Raw genomic sequence first — 24522 nt, forward strand, 5'->3', positions numbered from 1 at the left:
ATCAGATAAAGCACTCCAATGTGTTCATGCTTCAGTTTTTGTGTTTCAGTAATACTAATGAGGGATTTAGCTGTTATTTATGATAGTTCTAAGTACCACCTTTCATTAGAGATAACAATTATACCTTTTTATCCTAAGAATTTGACCTTGGTTACAAGGGTTTTCTGGACTCTCCAAAAGGCCCTTTTTAGAAAACGCATGGATGTACTCTTATAAAAACATGTGTCAAATATGAATATATTGTGGTATTATGTTTGACTTTTGATCTGAATTGGGTAAGGCTTCAACCTGTGGTCCAATGCTGTCTTCCAGCTAATACCTACCACCTCTAGGCCTCTTCAGGCCTCTGTTTTCAACACAAAATCTAGGCGGAAATAGAAACTTTCACTTTCCTTGTGTTCAAGCTTCTATGACTCAACACCAGTAGGACTGACAGGGGTCCTGACAACAAGGAACATAACTTCAGAGTGTCAGCTTTCAAAAGAGTCCATTTACATGCATGTACTCCAAATGGTTCAAGAACAGCAGTCAATTTACTTTGGGTATGCTGTTTAGGCGTTTTTGGGCACATTTAACAGGATCCAAAAGGGGTTAACTGATGATGATTCATGCATTAGTTAAGGAAAGTGTTACCATATTAAAATTATAAAAAATGAAGCTTTTTCCATCTACACGTGATACAGACTTCAGTGTTAACTGTGAAATGCAGTGGCAATACTTGAACTTGAATCCAAATGTGTTGACCTGATGGAGACCCATGCAAAATCACTCAAAACACTGGTTTGATTCCAGGCTTTGGCAAGAGTATTTAGCTTTAAACTGGTCAATATACTCTGTTGGAGCCAAAATTATGTTTATTATGATTTCAACGTTAAACTTTTGCCTTTACAAAATTGTTATGAAATGCGCACATAAGCATGGCATTTTGTCAGTCAGCTGAGCTGGCTGTCATTCCAGTTTGGAGCCTTTGGTTTGGTAGTCATACGGTTTTTTGACCGCCGTTTCAAGACCCGCTCAGAACAGATACGTGAGTCGAAGTAGTTTTTTGTTTGTTATATCTTTATTTTGCTCTGCTGTCGTTAATTGTGAAACGTATCTGGGGCTATTCATCATAGCTCGCTAAGCAGTTTAGCGAGCACATTTTCAGGTTAAGATAAAACACGCCCCTCTTTTTTGGTTCGTGGAAGCAACTTTCGATAAATCACCATCGTAATATATCAATTAGCACTAACCTGCTCGAGAGCAGGCTAACGTAAGTGTAGCTGGATAAGCTTGCCACACCCCCAGAAAATAATTGGCAGCTCCCTTTTTGAGAGACCCAGCTTACCAAGGAGATATATTCTAGTTCGATTAGCTTTCCATACTATATTTTCGCGATCGGCAAGATCCTTTATTTCACAGGGATGAGTTTTTGTTTGAGCGATATCGATTCAGCCGACGAGGACTCATTTATTTGCAAGACCTTCTTGGGCAGTACATTGCAAATATCACACGCCACAGCAAGTTTGTAGGGTTTATGAGGTTATGCTGCTGTATGTGAATATGTAACGCAATGTTTTAAGAAATGTCTTATCTGTTGTGCCTGTGCTTTTTATGTTTCACTGTGGGAGAGTGGGAAACGTCATATCGATTCCTTTTTTATGTCTTGACGTGAAGAAATGGACAATAAAGCTACTTGAAACTTTTACTGTGCTTCAGATTCATTGCATAGCCTTGAGGTTTTTTTTGAGTCAGGTACATTTTTATACAGTATAGGCGATGCAGAAAACATTGCCAAAGCCGAAGCATGCGTTGCTGTAAGAAAAGTGTAGGCAATTGGCGCTTAAACAGCTGAGGAATCAATTCATATTCCCTGGCCATGTCCCAGTCAATGAAATCAAAGAGGGATTTACACACAGGCCTACATGCATATACACATATGATATAAGGTCAAATGGGCCATCAGGTAAAATGGGCCATTTAAGGTTTGGGGGTCCCAGCCCTGACAAGTAACAGGGGATTTGATTGCTTTATGGTTGCTATGGTGGGCGGGCCAATAATTCAAACAAGACTGCACCAGAAAGCTGCATGGTAAGTAGCCTAGCATACCAAATGTAACTAAACTATTATAAGGATGATAAATCTATTTTTTTTTTTTACATGCACATTAAAAAACTATGCATAATATCTGTCTTGATGGCATCAATCAGAAATAATGTCGTTAGTTTGGTATATGAACATATTTTTTGAAAAAGTTATGTTTTCTTGGTGGCCCAATTTACCTTAACCCACTGAGGTCAAATGGGCAACATGGTTTCAGATAAAATGGGCCATCATCTGTGTCCCTCACAAACACACATACACATGTGTTGGAGTGTGTGTGAGGGTGTGTGTGTGTGTGTCACACCATGACCCTCCCAACAGTAATAATGTTAATCAATATTTTATGTACAGTGAGTATGGCGAACGAGAAGGAAGCGAGAGGAGAGGAGAGAGGGAGAAGGAAAGAGAGAGAAAAGAGAGGAGGAGCAAGGACCAGAGAGGAAAGGATACAAAGATAAAACAGGGATGGAAAGGAAGGCCTAACAATGACAATCTTTGGAAAGAGGAGAGGATGAAGGGGGCCTTAGATGAATACATGGAGGGAGAGAAGAAAGGAATTACAGTGAGTGTGCACCTCTTATCAAGAGCATGGGGTGTGCCGCAATCCACACTGCAAAGACGCATCAGTGGAAAGGTGACTGGCAGTGAACATGTGTCAGGGCGGAAGCCCTACCTTCCACAGGAGGCAGAAAGGGAGCTTGCTGCCACCCTCAACACATTGGCGCAGAGGGGGTTTCCCTTCACAAAACGTGATGTCCAGCAAGTGGCTTTTGATTTTGCAGCCAAGAACAACATTGCTGGTTTATCTAAGACAGCAGGGAGGGCCGGATATTACTGGTTTAAGAACTTTCTAAAGTGCAACCCAGAGCTTGGGATGTGCAAGTCTGCAGCACGGGCTGCTGGACTCAACAAAGAGGTGGTTAGCCAGTGGTTTAACCAGTATGAGAGCCTTTTGGTCGAGCTGGGTATTGAGGGCCCACCGTCACATATATATGGAACTGTGACAAGTCTGGGCTTCAGGATATTCTTTTTTATTATGGCACATATGTATATGTTTGTTTTGATGCAGTTTAAATGCTATGTGGCTGTATAAGCAACTGTGTTTTAAAATTAAAATTGATGATAAATTACCATTTCCCTTTGCAGTTTCACTGGCCCATTTTACCTGAACAGCTGGTCCATTTTACCTAAAACTGCTTGTGCAAAAAAAGTTGGCACAGCTGATGTTTCAAGAACTGTAGGGCCTAAATAATTTTATTACATCATTTCAAAAAATAAATTCAAAAACAGTCATTAGTAATCATAAAAACACATGGAAAAGGCATGGTATTGTATTCTTGTCCCAAACGATTTACCAAAAAGTGGCCCATTTGACCTGATATCACCCTAGTACATGATATAAGCGCTTTCAGTGGGCCTACATATATCCTCATAAGTGTCTATGAATTCATATCAATTAGATACTCTTTGGCCTTGTTTTTATACTTATTCTGAAAGAGTTGATATCATATTTTCGCTAGCAAGATCTCATTCGATGATTAATTTCCATTAAGCCTACTGCCAGCATGCACATTTAAAGAAATGTGATCCGATTGATTGGGGTAATAAGGCACTTAAGATGAGCCTATACATTTTACCAAAATACGCATTTAGCTTATCGGCAATTTTTTGCCAAGCTGCCTGTCTTGCTCTGGAAGCGGTGGCGGTGTTTGATTTAGCCATAATAATATGCTTATTGTCTTCGTAGACTCATTATAATAGTTTGCTTAGGTGGCGAGAATATCACCGCTCTCTCTTTCGTCTTTTCCGCCATCATACCGTTAGAAAATCACGGTTTTGGTGATCGACCTTTCCTGCCTTTTGAAGTAGGACGTGCTCGTGCACTTGCCCTGATAAGTATAGCCTGTTAGACTGAAGTTAAATAAATACAGCAAAGAAAAGGAATCTGGAGAGTGAGTCTGAGTTTTGTAAAGTGCGTCGACCAAAGCGCAAAGCAAAGGACAAAAAAGGAAAGAAAAACACAGGAGGAAAGTTGCTCCCACAATTCGTCAAAAAAGACATTACGGACAGTCAATGAAAGTATGACGACCATAAAGTGAAATTCAAAAAGGAAAAATGGAGAATGATACCGTTTCTGTGTTTGAGGAAAAAGCTCAAGCAACTGAAAGCTTCAAGGAGTGCAAGACTGGGTGCATTAACCAGAAAGAAGATCAAAATCAGGCAATTAATGGAAAATGTTTGCAACGTGCTACTGGTAAAATGGAAATTGGAATCAGAGTTTGTTTCACATTGCAAAGAGGTGGATGATTGGAATTACACAGTTCAAGCTTTTTTTTCCACCAAAGATAAAGAGGAGATGGAAAAGGTTAAAGCGGAATGGTATGTACCCAAAGCGGCTGCTTTACAGGAATTCATTGAGGAAGTGACAAGTTGGGTGGATAAAGCCCCAGCATCCATCCCAAAAAACTCACAAGGTTCACAAAGGTCCTCACAAGCCTCCCGATCATCTATTGCCTCTGTGAAGCTCCAGTTGGAAAGTAAAAGGGCTGAATTGTTGGCACGAGCTTCCAGGCTGACACAGAAACAAGCTCTGGAGGAAGCTATTCGAACAGCCAAGAAGGAACCGCTTGAAATGGAAACGGAAATGGCAGCAAATGCTGCAAAACTGTTGATTGTCGAGGGATATGACAATCCACATGCTGTCCCACCCCCGTCAGGAGATGGGATGAATGAATATCTGGAAAGTGGATTTAATGGCACATATAACGAAATGAGAGATGTTTACCCAAGGCAAAGCACTGCTTGCTAGCACAACCATGGCACCAGGACACAGTCATTCGAACATGGACGTTGACAAACACAGAGTGAGGAGACATGGCAAACCAGATGCCAAAAAGGCTGCTTCAAAGGAATGTAGTTGGTCTTTGGCAGCTAACCGTTCTGCTGATGTTATGACCAACGCCGCCACTGATGAGAACCAGTTTACACCACAAGGTACAGGGCCTCAACGTCACCATAGCCTTTCTTTCAGCCCTGGAGAGGATTACACAAGCAACTTGATAAACATCATGGGAAAGCAGAACGTGATCACAGATCACGGATGGTGAAACAACAGAAACTCTCATCATTGCCACCGCTCAGCATTCCTATTTTTGATGGGAATCCTTTGGACTACCAGTTCTTCCTAAGAGCATTTGAGCATGGTATTGAGGAAAAAACTGAGAACAGTCAGGACAGGCTTTACTTCCTGGACCAATACACTGTTGGTCAACCAAGGGAGCTTGTGCGCAGCTGTCAATTCATGCAATCAGACAGGGGATATACAGAGGCAAAAAGATTGTTAAAGCATCACTTTGGAGACAAATACTGGATTGCCACGGCCTACATCGACAAAGCCCTCAACTGGCCATCCATCAGAGTGGAGGACGCAGAAGCTTTAAAGGCATTTACGGTGTTCTAAAACGGCTGCCTCAACGCTATGGATAGTGTTGAGTACATGGAAGAGATGGATCACCCAGCCAACATGAGAGCCATTCTCTCTAAACTTCCATATAAGTTGAAAGAGAAATGGAGGTTTAAGGCTTGCGACCTACAGGAAGGAGAGAACAGAAGAGCCAGGTTTAAATTTATTGTACTGTTTTTGGATAAGCAGGCAAGAATCCTGTCTCATCCTGTGTTTGGAAACTTGAAGGAACAACAACTTGCAACAACTAAACCAAGTCACACAGGTGTGTCTGCAACTTCTGTCATGAGGAACAAACAATTTTTGCGGCCTAGAGAGTGAAGAGTATGTGGACCTTCCACCTGTGTTCACATAAAACAATATTCCAGTGCAAAAAGACAATATTCCGTCACAGGATGACATGACACAATGGACATATCTGAGGGAAGTTAAGATCCCACAAATCGATGCAGAAGTTGGCTTGCTAATTGGATGCAATGTGCCAAAAGCCTTAGAGCCATGGAAAGTCATTAACAGCCAAGGGAATTGCCCGTACGCTGTTAAAACTGTTTTGGGCTGGATGATAAACGGACCGTTAAGAAGACTGGACACAGCACGTTCTGGAAAACCTGTTGTTATAGCGAATATAATCTCCTTAACCAAAATGGAGGACTTGTTACAACAACAACTGAAGCTTGACTTCCCGGAACATCTGCATGAGGAATGCTTGGAAATGTCGAAAGAGGATCACAAGTTTATGGAAAGCGTCTCCAACTCTGTCGAACTGGTGGAAAGACACTACAGTGTCGAAAACGAAAGTTTCTACGGAATAACACGTTCTATGAAGAGTACAAAAGGTTCATGGGAGATATGATGGACAAGGGCTTTGCACTCAAGGTAACACCTGAGCAAAACACCAAAGAAAGCAAAAGGATATGGTATATTCCACATCACGGTGTGTACCACCCGAAAAATATGAAATTAAGGGTAGTGTTTGATTGTGGAGCGGAGTACCAAGGCATATCTCTGAATGCTCGGCTTCTCCAAGGCCCAGACTTAACGAACAGTCTTATTGGCGTGCTTACAAGATTCAGACAGAAGCCTACCGCATTTATGGCAGACATAGAGGCCATGTTCCATCAGGTCAGGGTGCCAAAAAGGGATACAGATCTTCTCAGATTCTTATGGTGGCCTGACGGACAACTAAGCAGCAAGCTAGAGGAGTACAGGATGGTTGTGCACATTTTCGTTGCAACATCCTCACCTAGTTGTGCAAACTTTGCCCTGCAACAATGTGCAAGAGATAATGTGGATGGATATAGCACCGAAGCAGTCTCTTCCGTGTTAAGGAATGTCTATGTGGATGACTGCCTAAAGTCAGTTGAGGATGAAGAGGAAGCACTTGAGGTCGCTTATGAACTCATTGGTCTGTGCAGTAAGGGTGGGTTTAAGTTAAATAAATGGGTCAGCAACAACCGAACACTGCTCCTTTCAATACCTGAAGAAAGTAGCTCAAAAGAAGTCAAGGATCTGGATTTTGATCAGGATGTCCTGCCTGTCGAAAGAGCTCTGGGTCTACAATGGTGTACTGAGACGAACACCTTCCAGTTTAAACTTAATCTACAGGACAAACCACTTACCCGGAGAGGCATTCTATCTACTGTTAATTCCATTTACGACCCACTGGGTATTCTGGCTCCTGTCATTCTCCCTGCAAGGCAAATTCTACAAAAACTAACTGGAATGAGACTTGGATGGGATGAGATGATTCCCGAAGAATACCACAGAAAATGGTCCAGCTGGTTGTACAACTTGCATCTGTTAGAGGACCACAAGGTTAACAGATGCATCAAGCCAAATAACTTTGGGCAACCAGTAACGGCACAACTTCACCACTTTGGAGACGCAAGCGAGAGTGGTTATGGGACGGTCACCTACCTGCGAATGGAGAACAAAGCCAAAATGGTGCTTTCCTCATGGGTAAGGCCAGAGTGGCTCCACTCAAATCTGTGACCATCCCGAGAATGGAACTTACAGCTGCCAACGTATCTGTACGGATGGACCGGATGATGCAGGAAGAGATTGAACTCCTACTTGAACCATCCGTATTTTGGACTGACAGCACATCGGTCCTAGCCTGACGTTTTCATACTCATAATTCTAGTCAGAATATGAGTCTGATAACTCTCCGTTGGGCTGTGACTATGGGGCGTGTTTCAACCGAACTCGTAAAACAAATGGCTCTTCGCTCAATTGGATAGACCTACAACCAATCAGAGCAACATAATATGTTGTTTGTTGAAAATGAATTCAACCCAAGGGCTCTTTTGTGACGTTGTTGATTACGTTACTGTTGATCATCTGTCCATCATCGTATAAAGCCCGCCCTGGCAATTTCATTGGTCCGCCCAGATCCTGGTTTTGTATAGTTGTTCACAATACAAGACCCTCCAGACCCAACTTCCCGACCAAATTCTTTTGTGGGCGGGCGAAGTTGGGCTGGCAGTCAGGCTACATCAGTCCTAAAATACATAAACAATGAAACATCAAGATACACAACCTTTATTACCAACAAGGTCACAGTTATTCGATCTGCTTCGGAGGCTTCCCAGTGGAACTACGTAAATGGTCACATGAATCCAGCTGATAGTGTATCAAGAGGCCTCTCCACAAGTCACTTCCTGAGAAATTAAGTCTGGTTGTCAGGGCCAGAGTTCCTCTTTCTCCCTGAGCCTCAATGTCCCAAAACTCCGGATTTGCGCCTCACAGCCAGCGACCCTGACGTGAAAGTACTTGCAGTAAGTGTTGCTACCAAGGAAGACTGCATTGACACAGTCAACAGGTTATTCACGTACTACTCACAGTGGCATTGCCTCAAAAGAGCTGTTGCATGGATCCTACGTGTCAAAGCCTTGCTGAAAGCTCGCACAAAGGCAAGTCTGACTAACAATGAGACCAGAAATAACAAAGGACCTCTCTCGGTTAAAGACCTGCAGGAAGCGCAAGCTGCAATCATTCACTCTTGTCAGTCTGTGTCATTTATGGAGGAGATGACTGCTCTGGAGGACTTTCAGTAAAAAAGAGCAGCCATCTTTACAAGCTCTCCCCTGTTCTTCAGAACAACTTGATAAGAGTCGGCGGTAGGTTGTCGAAATCTGCTATGCCATCTGAGGCTAAACACCCAGTCATCTTACCCACGAACCATCATGTGTCCTTACTCCTTATCAGGCATGTTCACGAGAACATAGGGCACAGTGGAAGGAACTACACTCTCTCCCATTTGAGGCAAAAGTACTGGGTACCAGCAGGAAATGCAGCCATCAGAAAGGTCATATTCAAGTGTGTGACCTGCAAGAGACTCAGTGGACGGAAAGGTGGCCAATTCATGGCAGACATGCCAGAAGAAAGGGTCATCCCTGATGATCCACTATTCACAAATGTGGGTGTGGACTTCTTTGGCCCATTCCAGATGAAACAGAAAAGAACCACAGTTAAGCAATATGGTGTGATCTTTACCTGTTTAAACATCAGAGCAGTTCACCTGGAACTTGCACACAGTCTCGACACTGACTCCTGCGTTAACGCTATTAGAAAGTTTATTGCAAGTAGAGGCACCGTCAAGGTCATGAGATCTGACACCAGAACCAACCTGGTTAGAGCCGAGCGTGAATTAAAGGAGGCCATACAAAGCTTAAACCACACTCAAATTCACAACGATCTTCTGAAAAAGGAAATACACTGGATACTTAACCCACCAACAGGATCACACCATGGATGAATCTGGGAAAGACAAATAAGGACTGTCCGTCGCATTCTGAGCGCCCTGGTACACCAACAAGTACTTATACATATATACAACAAACAGAGCCAATACACATGAAACAATAAAGCATGACATTTATCAGGGTCCTCTTCTTCTTGTCCCTCTTATTTGCCTTGCATGTGAATATGCAGTCCATAGTATGTGTGTGTAGTGAAAAGAAAACGGGAAGGGGGGGTTATAGTCCGTTTTGGGCTTCAACCAGCAGGACCAACTTAGTGATGGGTCTGCGGAGTGTGCTACTTTTTGTCAGCACTTGCACCTGCCGTACGAAACCCTTTGAATCTGGCAAGACTTGAGTGATTTGCGCCATGATCCATGAGCCTCTTGGAGCAGTGTCGTCGTCGACGAGGACAACGTCTCCTGTGGCGAAATTTCTCCTTTTGTTGGCCCATTTTTGTCATTCTTGGAGTTTGGGTAAGTACTCCTTTGTCCACCGCTTCCAAAATAAGTCGGCCAAGTATTGCATCTGGCACCATCTTCTTCTTCCGTAACAATCACTTGGATTGAACACGCCAGGCGGTAGGTAAGGCTTGTATTTCAGTAGCAACAGATGGTTAGGTGTAAGTGGCTCCAAGTCCCCAGCGTTGTTCGAAACCGAAGTGATGGGCCTGTAATTTCTGATGGCCTCCACTTCACAGAGAAGCGTGGTGAAGCCCCTCTTCATTCTTTAATTAGGCTGCCTGAGTAAAACGGGCCAAACTAGCCTTGCTATGACGAATGAAACAGGCTTGTATTGAAACATCCTAGATACTGGCTATTTTAAGCAGGCTCGTGTCTACAAAAAGCAGTCCTCCCTGACGTTTTTGGAGTAGAATTGAGTGAAATACAAAATTGTTTACACATTCCCAGTGAGCGACCCAAATCCGACTCTGAGGCTAACGTCAAAACAATGCACTATCACTCAAAAAGTTTTCCACAAATCACAAAAATAATCAGACCATCTGGCTGAAAGCACAATTCCCACATCTCTTGAAGGCTGCCCCGCTCGACTTTTTTGGTGTAATTTGTAATTTTTGGTGTAATGGTGAAATTTCAGCGCCTCTTAAGAGCAGTTGTAAACCTGGATGCACGCGGGTTTCCTCACATATGCCTCCTGGTGCAATATTACAGTTACTGGAATTTGTCATTTCGGTCCAGATTGCATTTTTTGGTGTGGAATTCCGGCCTTCTATAATATTTAAATTGCTGTTACCTCATGAACAAGCCCATCAATTTCATATCATTAATCTTTGTTTTCGCTGTTTTGACATAGGTTGCTGATCCATGATAGAAAGAGAGAAGGAGGACCATTCAATTGCGCGTTTAAATGCTCGCAATTTATGGTAAAGTGGGCGGAGAAAGGCGCTGATTACCTATGGAACTGCAGGTTTCAGATACGACGTAAACTGAAGTATCACAGTATCTGCGGGTAGGCCATGGTGCTAATAACGCTACATTTGCAAATGTACGTACATGAGGCCCTCAGACTCCTAGCTCTGTATTCTCCAATCTTAATAGATGTTTAGGAGAATAATATACTTAAATTGAAGGTTGGATAGTTTGCATATTTTCCAATGGGACATTAAGCTGAATAACAAAAAGGTGATTATTTATAACATTTTTTACTCATCTTTGCCAGGGGTGCCGATAATTCTGGAATTCTGTACCTTACTCGGATATCAGTTGGACACCCTTTTAGGGGCAGCGCAATTCATGCTATGGTAGCATGCTTACATCTTTAAGGATTTTTGGTCTTTCCTGCACACATGGCAGTGATTACCCCAACCTTTTCAAAGGGAGGGGGCGGTTGGGGGGTCACTGGATGCCAGATGACCCCGCCACCGCTGCCCACATCACACAAGCTTCTGAGAAAAAAAAGCATCGGACTCAAAAAGGGAACTTCATGTGGAACATATGAAAAGTGTGAAATGAAAGAAAAAAACTGCATCCCACATCCAAGGACCAGAACGGATAGCTGAAGGGTGTTGAACCAATACCAAAACCATGCGCTGAACTGATTCTATGCACACACTTTTTTTTATTGAGGCATTGTGAGATTGAAGTCATTGCACTTTGTGGCAAAGAAAGAGGTCGGGCAGAGAGTGAAGGTTATTTACTTTATTCCAGCCAAAACAAAATAACTTAAAGCACCCGGCAGACAGGGTCCAGTGGCCCGTTAAACAGTAGGATAAGAAAGTCGGTAAAAGAAACAAAAAAAAAGGTCGGAACATGGGGTTCGTCTTGTGCTGCCGTCTTTAGCTAGGGAGGGGGCCGTGCCCGCTTTCATCGGCTGAGTCTGGGGAAAGAGAGGTTAACCGCTGGTAGCTGTTTGTTGTTGCGCTGTATTCGCCGCCGCCCCCCCCCCACCAAACTGGACTGGTCTCGCTTCTTTTATGGCATGGCTGACGAGGTCTAATTCGGTGCAGGTGTGTCTTCTCATTATCCCTCGCCAGTCGTGCGCAATGAGAGGTGTCAACTTGGGAGCTGTCCTTGGTGCCAGTGATCCTTTGTGGGCGGTGGCTGGACCCACGCTGATACCAGCCTTTACGTGGCTGCGACATCACAACTTCCAATCAATTCCTGTCAGATGCTGTCTCAACTTCCTCACATGTAATTGATTTAATTGCTACAAGTGCAAAGGTCTTGAATCCGAATCTGACACACCACACCACAAGCAGTGGAAAGGAATAATTAAAACAATTGACTCCTTTTCTGTTCCAAAGAACCAACATAACTTGAAGGAAATGGGGTAAGCTTATGTCACCGATCAGATCAAATGCAGCATGGAGCCGGGGACCCAGTGGGTCCCAGGCGGGTCCAGCGCAGCTGCCCACAGCGCGTGCAGCCGGGAGAGGCCATCGGCGTTACCATGTTGCGTTCCTTAACGATGGCTGACATCAAAACAGAAATCCTGCAGAGACAGGAACCAACGGGTGATCCTGGCATTGCTGTCTTTGGACCGGGCCATCCATTGTAGGTGTGCGTGGTCGGTCATCAGGGTGAAGCGTCGGCCCAGTAGGTAATAGCGGAGCTCCTGCAGGGCCCACTTGATGGCCAGAGCCTCGCGTTCCACAGTAGCATACCGGCTTTCGGCAGGGGTTAGCTTGCGGCGTGAAAAGAGTATGGGGGAATCTTCACCCCCGAAGTCTTGGGAGAAAACCACCCCTAACCCCGTCTCTGAAGCGTCAGTCTGAAGGAGAAAAGGGCAGTCGAAATCTGAGTTCCGTAGGACTGGGTCCGTGGTGAGGGCTTCTTTTAGCTTCAGGAACGCTTCTTCCTCAGCGGTTGTCCATACCACCACCTCGGGGCAGCCCTTCTTAGTCAGGTCTGACAAAGGGCCGGCGATAGAGGAGAAGATGGAGACAAATCACCTGTAGTAACCCGCCAGTCCTAGAAAGGTGTTACGCACCGCTTCTACTTTGGCTTGTTTTGGCTTTACCATGCCTCTGCCGATGGTATATCCCAGGTAGCTTGCTTCCGACAGAGCCAGGCTGCACTCCTTCGGGTTGGTGGTTAGGGACGCTCGTCGTAATGCTCCCAACACCTTCCGGAGGTGCTCCATGTATTAGGCCCAGGTCCCTGAGTGGATCACGACGTCATCGAGGTACACGGCAGCAAATTCCCTGTGTGGCCTCAGCACGACGTCCATTAACCGCTGGAAGGTCGCAGGCGCCCCATGTAAGCAGAAGGGTAGCATCCTGTATTGCCAGTGGCCGCTGTGGGTGCTGAAGGCAGTTTTCTCTTTAGCCGACGGAGTCAGGGGGCACCTGCCAGTAGCCATTGGTAAGGTCGAGAGTGGACACGTAGCGAGCCGTACCCAGTCTATCAGCTCGTCCACTCCGGGAGTGTTAGGCGTCAAACTTGGAGACTTTGTTTAAACTGCGGTAGACGTTATAGATGCGCAGACTCCCGTCTGGCTTAGGGACAGCAACAATTGGGCTGGACCAGGGACTGTGCGACTCCTCTATGATGTTTAGTCAGCGCATTTCGGCTACTGCCTCCTCTACAGCTTTCCTCCTGGCTTCAGGTAAACGATATGGCTTCAACCGGACCCGTACTCCCGGCGGGGTAACAATGTCGTGGTGTAGCAGTTGGGTGTAGCCCGGGCTTGGGTCGAACATGTCTTGGTGTTGGCTTACAAGTTCTCTCACTTCCTGGCGCTGCGTGGGGGTGAGGTCCTTGCCCATGGCGATGTCTTCGAGAAGACGAACAAAAGCAGAGAGGTTCGGGTTCCTCCCAGCATTTCAGCAGGTTGATTTTGGTTTGGTTTGGGTATCCTTTCTCTTCCCCGCCTGTTGCACCCTGCAAGCGACCGGACCCAGATTCTCTGTTACGGTGTACGGGTCTTGCCAGGTCGCGAGAAATTTACACCAAGCATTCGATATCATGACCAACACCCGGTCCCCCGGGGAGAACTTGTGGCTGGGCGGGTCGGTTGTAGGTTCTCCGCTGGGCGCGCTGGGCCCCCTAAATGTGTACCTTCACTATTGGTCGTGCGCGCAGGTGGTGAATCCGTAGCAAACGGCAGAGATTGGCCATCAACCGGGAAACAAACGGGGTACCTTGGTCCGTCAGTATGTCCTTTGGGATCCAGACCCTGCTGAACAGCTGGACGAGTTCCCTGGCGATGGCTTTGGATGTTGCTTTACGCAGCGGAACAGCTTCCGGGTACCTGGTGGTGTAATTCACCAGCAGATGTGCTCATGTCCGCGACCTGACTTGATAGAGGTCCTACTAAGTCTATGCCCAGCCTCTCGAAGGGGGTCTCGATTATAGGCAAAGGGGTGAGGGGGGCTGGCGGTGGCTTTTGGGGAGCGGTCTTTTGGCACTCGGGGCAGGTCCTGCAAAGGCGTTCGACGTCCGCTCTCATCCCTGGCCAGAGGAATCGGGGTTGGATTCGAGCCAGGGTATTATGGATCCCCAAGTGGCCCCCAAGGGGATGCGAATGGGCCAGCTCCAGGACTGTGATCGTTATTCCCCGTGGTACCACCAGGCGGCGTACGTCCTCCTCACCTCCTTGGGTGACGTGATACAGGAGTCCGTTGGAGATAGAGAAGTACGTTGCAGGGAGCGGTGTGGGGCCGTGCGGTTTCCCTTCTATTTCCCTGACCTGTGCCCAACAGCGCTTCAGTCTCTCGTCCTCCTGTTGTTCCCTTTGGAAGGAGCCCCGGAGGGCGGCCTTTTGGAAGAGGTCAGAGAGAGTATTAACGGACAAGGGAGGCTCACCTTCGCCGTCTGCTTCCTCTTCTTCCGCCAGGTAGGACACTACTGGTGGGCCAGGGCACGGGGCTTCTGGCCGTTGGCCTTGCTTCGGGTTTCGCCGGGTGCGCAGTCATTCTTCCAAGCCTGGCCAATCCCGGCCGAGGAGAAATGGAACTGGGAGTCCACGAACCCCTCCCACTCGCAGGGTCCATCTGCCTGGCTGGGCTGACACCTCGAGCGCCGTTGCAGGGACATCACGTGAGTCACCATGAACACAGGAAACCGGGAGGGAGCCTTCTATCCGCTGCCCCCACGGTAGCAGCAAGGGACGCACCAGGGATATAGAACTGCCGGTGTCTAGGAGGGCTTGAACCGGTCTTCCTTGGATCTTGACCGTACAAAAGGGGTGCCCCCTCTTGGGATTTCCCGTGCAGCCTACAGCCCACCTCCCAGGGACGCTGACTCAGTCTGGGGCTCCTGGCCCCGGGGTCAGTTGGCATAGGCTTGTCTACGGGGTAAGACCGGGAAGGGGCCCGGCCCGGCGTTGTCTTTGGGCTGTAGGGGTTGTTAGGTCTGGGGGATGGCGTCTTAGGGCCCATGTGAGTTCAGTTTTCCCTTGGGCGAAGGGAAGTCATGGACCTGGCTGCTTCCGCCAGCAGGACCATTTCCTGTATCGTATCGGGGTCTGGCTGTGCCACCGCCCTCTGGTCGGCAGGAGGGAGCCCCCTCAGGAAACGGTCCATGACGACCTGGTCTGCGACGCCATTGGGACGACGCCAATCTGGTTGTAGCCACCGAGCTGGGCCATTTGGACGGGAGAAGGAACCCCCGGAACACAAGTCCAGGTCTGATACTGTTGGGCTGCCGCTCCTGGGGATAACCCGGCCCAAGCCAGTACAGCTGCCTTCAGGCACGTATAGTCCTCGCCGTTGGAAGGGCGTAATAGGCCCGCTGGGCTTCTCTGCACAAGAACGGGGAAAGCACCTTAGCCCAATCAGCCTGTGGCCAGCCTTCCCGGCCCGCCACCACCTTGAAGGTGTGCAGGTACGCCTCGATGTCATCGTCGGCCGTAAGCTTGGTCAGGACCTGGCTGGCTGTGCGCCGTGTATCAGCGGCTGCCGTGTGTTGCGTCTGTAGCCACCCTCCCGTCAGTTGGCCTAGGTTTGATACTAGCTGTTGAGTCACCCTCTGTTGGTCTATGGATGCTTGGAGTAGGTGGCCCAGTGTAGTAGCGGGGTCGACAGGGCCCTCCTCTGGGCCTGGGGATCGGCTGCTCCGCTGATCCATCTTCTTTGCAGTGGCCTAACTCAGTGCCCACATTCTCCACCACTGTGGCAAAGAAAGAGGTTGGGCGGAGAGTGAAGGTTATTTTCTTTATTCCAGCCAAAACAAAATAACTTAAGAGCACCCGGCAGACAGGGTCCGGTGGCCCTTAAACAGTAGGAAAAGAAAGTCGGTAAAAGAAACAAACAAAAAAGGTCGGAACGCAGGGTCCGTCTTGTGCTGCCTCCGTGGGTTTAGCGAGGGAGGGGGCCGTGCCTGCTTTCATCGGCCGAGTCTGGGGAAAGAGAGAGAGGTTGACCGCTGGTAGCTGTTCGTTGTTGCGCTGTATTCGCCCCCCAAACTGGACTGGTCTTTATCAGATTTTCCTAAATAGTCGATGTAAATGAAAGTCAGTATAATTTAAAACTCATCAACCCGTATAATTCAAATGTTATTGAACAAACCTCCCAATGATAACAATATTTTTTTCAAAAATAAAAAAACTCAAAATGCACTGTTCCTAATTATTATACACAACAGAGTTTCAAAACATTTTATAGGTTGTAAAGAACTGAAAATGGTCATTTGTTGCATTTGCAGCATTAGGAGGTCATATTTACTGAAATCAAAACCTAGTTCAATCAAAAACATCTTAACAGGGCGTTACATGTTAACATAGAACCCCTTCTTTCACCTTCACAATTCTTGCATCCATTGAACTTGTGAGTTTTTGGAGAGTTTCAGGTTGAATTTCTTTGCAGGATGTCAGAATAGACCAATTATTTGTGTAAACATTTGCGATGCGCGCGCAATATGGTGGCAGAAAACTGGGAAAAGATAGCCTTTATAACGGCTAGAGAATTACATGGATAATACAAACAATTTCATTTAAAAAGAACAAAAAGGTTGAGGTGGACAGCCTTTAAGAGAGAAAGCGATTCCCCATTGATTTGTCACATCAGAATTTTGATTTGTGTTACAAAAGTCTTGACATTTGATTGACAATGTTGCCCAGTAGACCACATCGTCTTAGGCGGCAGCCATGTCCCTTGTCTTGGTCGTGTCATGTCACAAAGTTCATAATTTTACAGTTCGGTCCATTCTAGACCAAAAAATTGACACCAAAAAAGTCGAGCATGGCAGCTTTCAAGAGAAATGGGAATTCTGCTTTTAGCCAGCTGGTCCAATTATTTTTGTGATTTTTGTAAAACTGGCAATCTGAGTGAGACTGCAACCCCGGTTACACTGTTTTGATGCTAGTCTCATAGTCAGACTCTGGTCGCTCACAGGCAGTGAGTTCACAATGTTGTATTTCACTCCATTCTACACCAACAATGTCAGGGAGCCAGCATTTCTTTAACTAAACCTGTTTCATTTGTCATTGGCCTGAGAAAGCGACCTCCGTTAGCCAGACTAGTTTTGCCAGTTTCACTCGGTCAGGCTATTTAACCCTTGTGCTGCCTTCGGGTCACATGACCAAAAGGATCATAACGAACCATTGTTGTGTTTACCCAATACAAAAGCAGATAAAAATAATTGTCTTTTAACCTTCGCAATGTGGGGGGTCTGAGACAGCCCAACGGTTAAAAGAAAATGCTTCACCATGTTTTGGTATGCGGTAAAGCTGTCGCAAACGAAGGTGGGTCACATGACCAATGGGTCAGAATGACCCGAGGAGAACACAAGGGTTAAAGGTGTTGGAGGACAAGTGACTTTTGTGCATGGACAAGTGATACGTAAGTGTACTTGTCCAAAGGACAAGTACAGTGCCTTGGACAAGTACTTGTCCTTTGGACAAGTGCCTCAAAAAATGTATGTCAAGCCCTGCAATCCAGTGGCCAAAGATATAAAATTAGCTACCTGATCAACACGCCAAATGTATATATCCGGGAGAAGTTCATTTTTTTCCTCCGACACGCCTGCTATAGATTCACAGACCTGCTGTTTTGATGCAAACTGCCTCCCACCCTCAGATCTTTTGCTTGAGGATGCTCTAAAAGGTTTTTTCAATAGGGTTGAGGTCAGTGGAGGATGGTGGCCACACCTTGAGTTTCTCTCCTTTTATGCCAGAGCTAGATAGACAGAGATAGATACAAATATGAGATAGTAGGTGTACACAAGCACATAGCCTACATCTTTCTCTAGTTTTACCAGCCTTCAAATGTGGCCATCCCTTTCCCGGTTGCAAAAGCATGTTCCAAAACCTTAACCGCTAGCTTACATTATCATCTAGTAATATATTCTTTTAGCATATACTTCTACTAAAATGGGGTGAGGGGATGCAATCTCACTACATTTGAATGAGGGGTTGCACTTTTACCATGAGGCCATACTCAGTTGAAGAATATGTGTATTTAATGTTATAAGAACCTAAAAATAAATATCATAAACGTAAAGTAGTAAAGACTACGTTGTTTATAATACAACAAGATATATGATAACATATTTTTGACACTTGCAAATCGAAACATTTGTCATATAACCTTAATTTATCAAGTTGTCAATGACGATTATGAGACTGACGTCTCAAGGACTTGACGTCACTTGAGTCCTTCAATCGCCCGATACAGTCGCCATACCATAAACTGACCAGCAGATGTCCCTATGGAGAAGATGTATCGAACGCTTCGAAAAAGCGATACTTTTTCGAGACAATTGTGTCAAATAGCTTGTTGCTCTGAAAAGCTTTGTTTCCCCCATCACTACACGCCACTCATCAGTAAACAAGACTGTTTGAAAATGTGTCTTCATGTGTAGAGCAGTAAGCCCAGTCTGCCCTGCCTGCTTGGTTAGGGGTGCCTGCACCAGCACACCTGATTCAAATGAATGGTCATTAGCCGGCTTCCACAGAGCCTGATAACGACCCATTCATTTGAATCAGGTGTGCTGGAGCAGGGAAACATCTAAAACATGCAGGACAGCGGCCCTCGAGGACCTGATTTGGACACCCCTGTCCTAGATGATATAGTGAATGTGTGTGATGTAGTGCTGTCAGTTGAACGCGTTATTAACAGCGTTAACGCAAACCCAAATTAACGGCTTCAATTTTTGGCCTAGCAAACTGTGTAGTTTTCTGAGTATTTGCAGAGCCCGTTTATGGATATTAGACGTTCTCTGGTAGTAGGCTAACGTTACGTTTTGAGTTGATGGCGAGTGCGAGACGCCGAAATGGATTCCAATAAGATTCTGAATGGAAAGTTTACTTTTAAAAAGCTGCCAAATGGTTCCATTTCTCTGCAAGTCCATTGTTCCCAGATGATATATAGTGTACTGTGTTTGCTGATCTGTAAATATTTAAATGTAATCCACAAATGATGTTCAGCCAAATAAATGACTTATGTACTGTACAGTCTTTATTAAATTATATTCAAATATTTGAACATTGTCTGACTCGTGCTTTTTACCTCTTGCACTGCTTGCAGAGCCAATTTGGGACCTTTCTTTTAATTTGCACACAGCTGTAGTGGAAGTGGCTGTCACATTGGACACAGTGAATCATTTTACCATAGTCTGGCTTTTCAAACTGTATGCAGGCTTTTGGTGTTTCCAAGTCAGGATCATGGTTTCGTGTCAGTACTTCAGGCAACACATTTGAGACGAAGAAAACTTTAGCTTTTGGCAAGACCTCTCAACAAATCTTTGAATATGTGTTTCACAATGACCTCATGCTTTGTCCACACCACAAAATCGCAGTGGTTGACATCACATACAAACGTGGAGTTGTGCTTGGTAATAGTACTGGTGTGAGTGCTTTAGTTTGAATGATTCACCCAGGCAGAACTGCTTGTCTTCAGTGCATCCCTGAAGGCCGTCACGGTATTTGTAGGTACACTTCAAGTGCCCCTTTCCCACAGCAAGTGCATGTTACTATTCCGTCTGGTGATGACCCCAAGGGTGGCTCGTTAGGCCGTAGCAGGAGGCCAGTGTCTAACCTGGAGGTCTTAATGGTTTTTGGTCATTTCTTTAGCGTAGTACTGTCTTGCTGTGTCCTCCATCTCTTTACCCCAGAGTATAGCTGGGACATTTAACTCTTTTTTGTCATTTTGCATGATCTTCATCAGGCTCGCCTTGCTAGTTTTGTCAGTACTTCTGCACACACTGTGGAATGTGGAGCTTGTGATTCTGCCAGCTCTGTGTGTGTGCCAGTCCTTTGACTGAAACTGCTGCTGAGTTGTAGTTTATAGCTTCTCACATTGATCAGGTCGCAGTTTTGTTCTTAATCTATGAAATAGGTCTTCCCTCCTCGCCTGGATTTCTTGGGGTGGGAGCTCCCTGAGTGTGGGGTCATAGAGAGCTGTCAGCAACTCCGGTAAGTCAGGTCTGTTGTCTGTGTCATTGTCAGATGATGCTGTACTGTGTCGCTATTGTCCATGCTTGTCAGAACAGCAGCATCCAGGACTACAACGCACAAAGAGTTCCTTCATGTCATCATCTGTAAGCTCTGATGAAATAAAAACAGTAAAAAGAAGCACCACTTCAATAAATTGAACAGGTCAGAGTTTTTGTCCTAACTGTCCTGAATGCAGAAAACACAAACTTAAGTCCACTCTTTTAACATAGGCTATTAACATAGCAAATCTATTATGACATGCCTCTGGCACCAACGCTGCACTTCCTGAATTTCAGGAATTCTCTTTGATTTGCCTGAAGCTGCCTGTGTAGCCTTTTTGGATTTTGAAAGCAGATTTCTTTCATTGGAGCTGGCTGGACCTCCCTCCTGGACATGTCTTTCCACATACATGCTTCTGATGTACAAGATGCCTTCTCTGTCCTCCCCATCCTAACATAGAGCTCAATCTTAAACAGCATTGCTGCTGCATGGCTGCAACATGACCCTAGCCTTCAATGTCAGATAAAAAAATGATATAAAACAAAAACGAGTCTCACTAAATGCATAAGTGGCTATCATAACAAATATAAGTTGTATTGTAGCATACATAAGACACACAAGTTATGTAATTGTCAGATGCCAAATTGCTTTTGAAAATATTTGGAACCTCAAGAATAGATTTGGTTTTGGACAGCGGATGTCGCTATTACAGTTGCGTTTCCTGGTTGCTATGGTTATATACTTGCTAGGCTAGCTAGCTAAAACACTTTTGTTTTGACACTGAACTGTGAACCCCTGAACGTTTATGATTAGGTCGACTTACCCTGCCATGCACGTGCAATTTGCCGTCAAGATGAAGTTGGTGGGTTTATTGACAATAATCCATGGTTTATACATTACCGCCTTTGTTCCTTGTCATTGGCTTGGTAGCACCTCAGATTTTAGGACGCAGAAATCATCATTAGTACATCAGTAATTTATATCCTGGACATGCCCGCAGACAACGTAGTTATAGGCATCGAGTGACTTGAATGCTCGTAATTTATATTTTGTGTAAATGTTGCCCTGTGTGATTTTGGGGTATTTCCATAATCATTGTATTTTCATTTGTTTATTTTATTTGAAATTGTACGATTTATAATGTTCAATATGTATAAAATGTTATATTTCAAAATATATGTTAAACAGTTAAAAAGGTTATTGTGGAAGAAGCAATATGGAACATTTAATCGTTTAGAATGGTACATACTTTATTGTGAAGAGTTTGTAGTGATGAGGTCGTGTCTGCTGTTTGTGGATTGGTGGAGAGTGGAAGACAGGAAGGAGGAAGGGAAGCGAAAAGGAGAATGGCGAAAGAGTTGTGGTAGTCTGCGTATGAGTGAAAGAGAAGAAAAAGTGAAATATTATTGTTTGTTGTTTTATTATCGGCGAGATAGTGAAGACAGACATTAATTCTACGGACATGAAGCAAAGAATAGTGCTCCAGCTAGCCTAACTTACTGTGCGGTTCGGGCCAACACGGCTGAACGTGGCAAGTCGGGTGTGTGTTGTTGCCAGCGCGGGAACAATTTGCACTGGAGTTTGTGGACACGTAGAAAACCAGATAGCGCCGTGAGCTACGTGGATGCTCACGGTTCCTCTGGCCACGTTAGAGGAAGAACGTGAACACCAACGCTCGCTACTAGTCGAGCAACTGCCATTCCTCGTTGTCCTGCAGTCTGAGTGAGGTATCACTGATAAACAGAGACACACAACACTACAAATGGTACCATTATTTTGTTTTGCTCAATAGAGTGAAGTGACCATTGGTTCAGGCAGGAGGACTCTGTATAGTATTTACTTGATACTTTATTCACACGGTACAACACATCATTGTAACATTTGATTTGGCATTATGGTTCTGCTTGCATCGGCTCCCTGCCGCACCCAACGGAGACACCGTCTCGACCTCCGAGCAGAGAGCAGCGACGCATTCCCCCAACACAAAACCACATGCCAGACGAGACAATGCATGAGACTGCTGTGTGTATGTGGTGCCCCTGTTGTGCTAAAAGTCGAACTAGCTGAGCGTCGTGTTAGCCATACTTACCCTCAGCACCGTATCTCAGGGTAGACTGTGCCCCTGCTGCATCTATAGTGAATGAATTGAAATTGAACGAACAAGATTACTGACTGAGGCATGGCCTCGACTACCCAACTGAGGCACGGCCTCGACATTCCAACTGAAGCACGGCCTCGACATCCCAATTTCGATCGTGACTGTCACCTGTCGCTCCACATGCTGCTGCATGCCTGGCCAGCCACCAGACAAAACATTTCCTTATTAAGCATTTGAACACCTAAACATGGAGTGAGTGACTACATAGCCTGAAATTCAAGAACAAGAAGAGTGAACGTTATTAGGGAGGTTGGAAGAGTGAAAGCCATCCTCCTGGCCTTCCAGACATCCCTGCATTCAGTCTGATGTAACAATGAACCGTTGCAGATGACTTAACGACCCATACTTTCAGCGTAGATGACGAGACCACTTGAGACGACGACGTAGCCGCTCCGATTCCTAACGAGTGCGCCGTGTAGCTACAGTTTAGGATCCAGACCACAGCGCCGGCACAGGATTCCAAGCCGGCCGGTGAACCAGTAAGCCGTCATGGCTTCCCGGCATTGGTAACGAACGGGGGCTCGCTCATTACCGTTGATGACACCAACGGAGGTATTTCACCATGGAAGAGAGGGAACAGAAAGATGAGTTAATCTGTGATATCACGACAGGAATAGGCTACCCGCACTTGCCCTGTTTACAACCACCATGTACATGTGCGAGTCTATGCCTCGACAAACCAATTGAGGCACTGCCTCGATGTCCCAACGGAATTGTTGCCTCGACGTCCCAACGGAAGTGTTGCCTCGACATACCAACTGAGGCACTGCCTCGACATACCAACTGAGCGTTGCCTCAAACCACCTGAGGCACTGCTTCGACGTCCCAACGTTGACGGTCACTGCGTCACCTGAAGCACACGCGCTCCTTGGCCAGCCACCTGACGAACTTTCATTTGTAAATATTAAGCAGGCAATGCATGACATGAAGTGAACATTACGTAGTTTGGAGGTAGGGAGGGTAGATGCCATCCTCCTCTACCTTCCATCACATGACTGAATTCGCTCTAATGTAACATTGAACTGTTGCAGATCAACGACCCAACACTGAGCAGTGAGCCGAGACCACTTGAGATTCCAACGTTGTTTAGGGTCCGGACCACATAGCCGGAACAGGATTCCAAGCCTCCTGGTGACAGTTATGTAGTCATGCTTCCCCTGTCATATGTGACAAACAGGGCCTCGCTCATTGCTGTCGATGAACGAATACAGCGGAGGTGGTGCACCATGTAAAAGAGGGGACAGAAAGCGGAGTTAATATGCCATGTAACAAGAGTACCCGCACCAGCTTCACACTAATACTATGTTATGCGTGTGTCTATGGTTAAGTCGCCAGGGTGAGAATGTCCAAAGGTCAAAGTTGGAATGTGACATCACTTACGTTGTTAACCAACCCGGGAAGAAATGCTGCCCACAAACATTTGCCCGTGATGCACATCCAGCTTGTAAGACGTCTCACTACTGTTAATCTAATGCCCTTGATTGTTACTGTGTCTTCATTATCTCAAGACACAACAATGTCTCTTCCTGCACCATATTACATTTTGCAAACACCAGGTCAGACTGGGCCCTGAATTCTCAGGACAAGAAAACGCAAGCAACCTGGCATGACGTGAGTACACACAGAGCATAGATTACATCTTAACTAAGCTAAATAGTTAAACCACCTGAATAGATCATATCCAATACAATATACTGGACCTCTAATACGCCTAGTACAACCTATACCAACCTTATAGACCTAATAATAATATAATACCCCTACTGCCCTATGACAAGTGGGATACAGCCGAACAGTGCTGTGACTTGCAATCGCCCGCCGAACTCCATTCCAACGAGCCACGAGTCCTTCATTTGCATCCAATCCCCAACACAATGCACCGACAGGGAGCTAAAGTTGCACTCCGGCAGTACAGAAAACAACACCGTTCAAATGCCCGCAGAACAAGGCCCAAATCGCAATCGGATTGCAACCCTCAGACGACGCAATTGTGCAGCAGCCCGCAACCAATGCACATGCAAAATTAAAACGCCCGAGCAACGACAAATTAAACTCACCGAGCCGGTGAGAGGACAAATTATCAAACACAAATCGGCCAGCAGGTGCAGCACGAATGCACCATGCACCCGTCCAGCTGACCTACGCAGGACTCGGACGGAATGTCGAAATGCGCACCCGCTACGACGCTGAAGCCATAAGAGCATGAAGACATCCGCGATCGCCATTTAATCCCGACAGGTGCC

General features: G+C 45.8%; 2 long non-coding RNA genes across 3 annotated transcripts; both read right to left on the reverse strand.

Moving 5' to 3' along the window:
* Nucleotides 1-15912: 15912 nt before the first annotated feature.
* On the reverse strand, nt 15913-21813 carry LOC146238111 (uncharacterized). Of its 2 annotated transcripts, none has more exons than XR_014740631.1 (3): nt 21622-21813; nt 21371-21489; nt 15913-16086 (listed from the first exon to the last, which is right to left on the reverse strand). It is a non-coding gene; the product is annotated as an uncharacterized LOC146238111 (long non-coding RNA). The 2 variants fall into 2 exon arrangements; XR_014740630.1 differs by having other exon boundaries at nt 15913-16177.
* On the reverse strand, nt 21812-23771 carry LOC146238112 (uncharacterized). The gene is made up of 3 exons (XR_014740632.1): nt 22626-23771; nt 22211-22252; nt 21812-21854 (listed from the first exon to the last, which is right to left on the reverse strand). It is a non-coding gene; the product is annotated as an uncharacterized LOC146238112 (long non-coding RNA).
* Nucleotides 23772-24522: the final 751 nt, after the last annotated feature.

Source organism: Hypomesus nipponensis, chromosome 21 (assembly GCF_054491055.1).
Source record: "Hypomesus nipponensis isolate SF chromosome 21, ASM5449105v1, whole genome shotgun sequence".
In the NCBI taxonomy this organism is placed as follows: Eukaryota; Metazoa; Chordata; class Actinopteri; order Osmeriformes; family Osmeridae; genus Hypomesus; species Hypomesus nipponensis.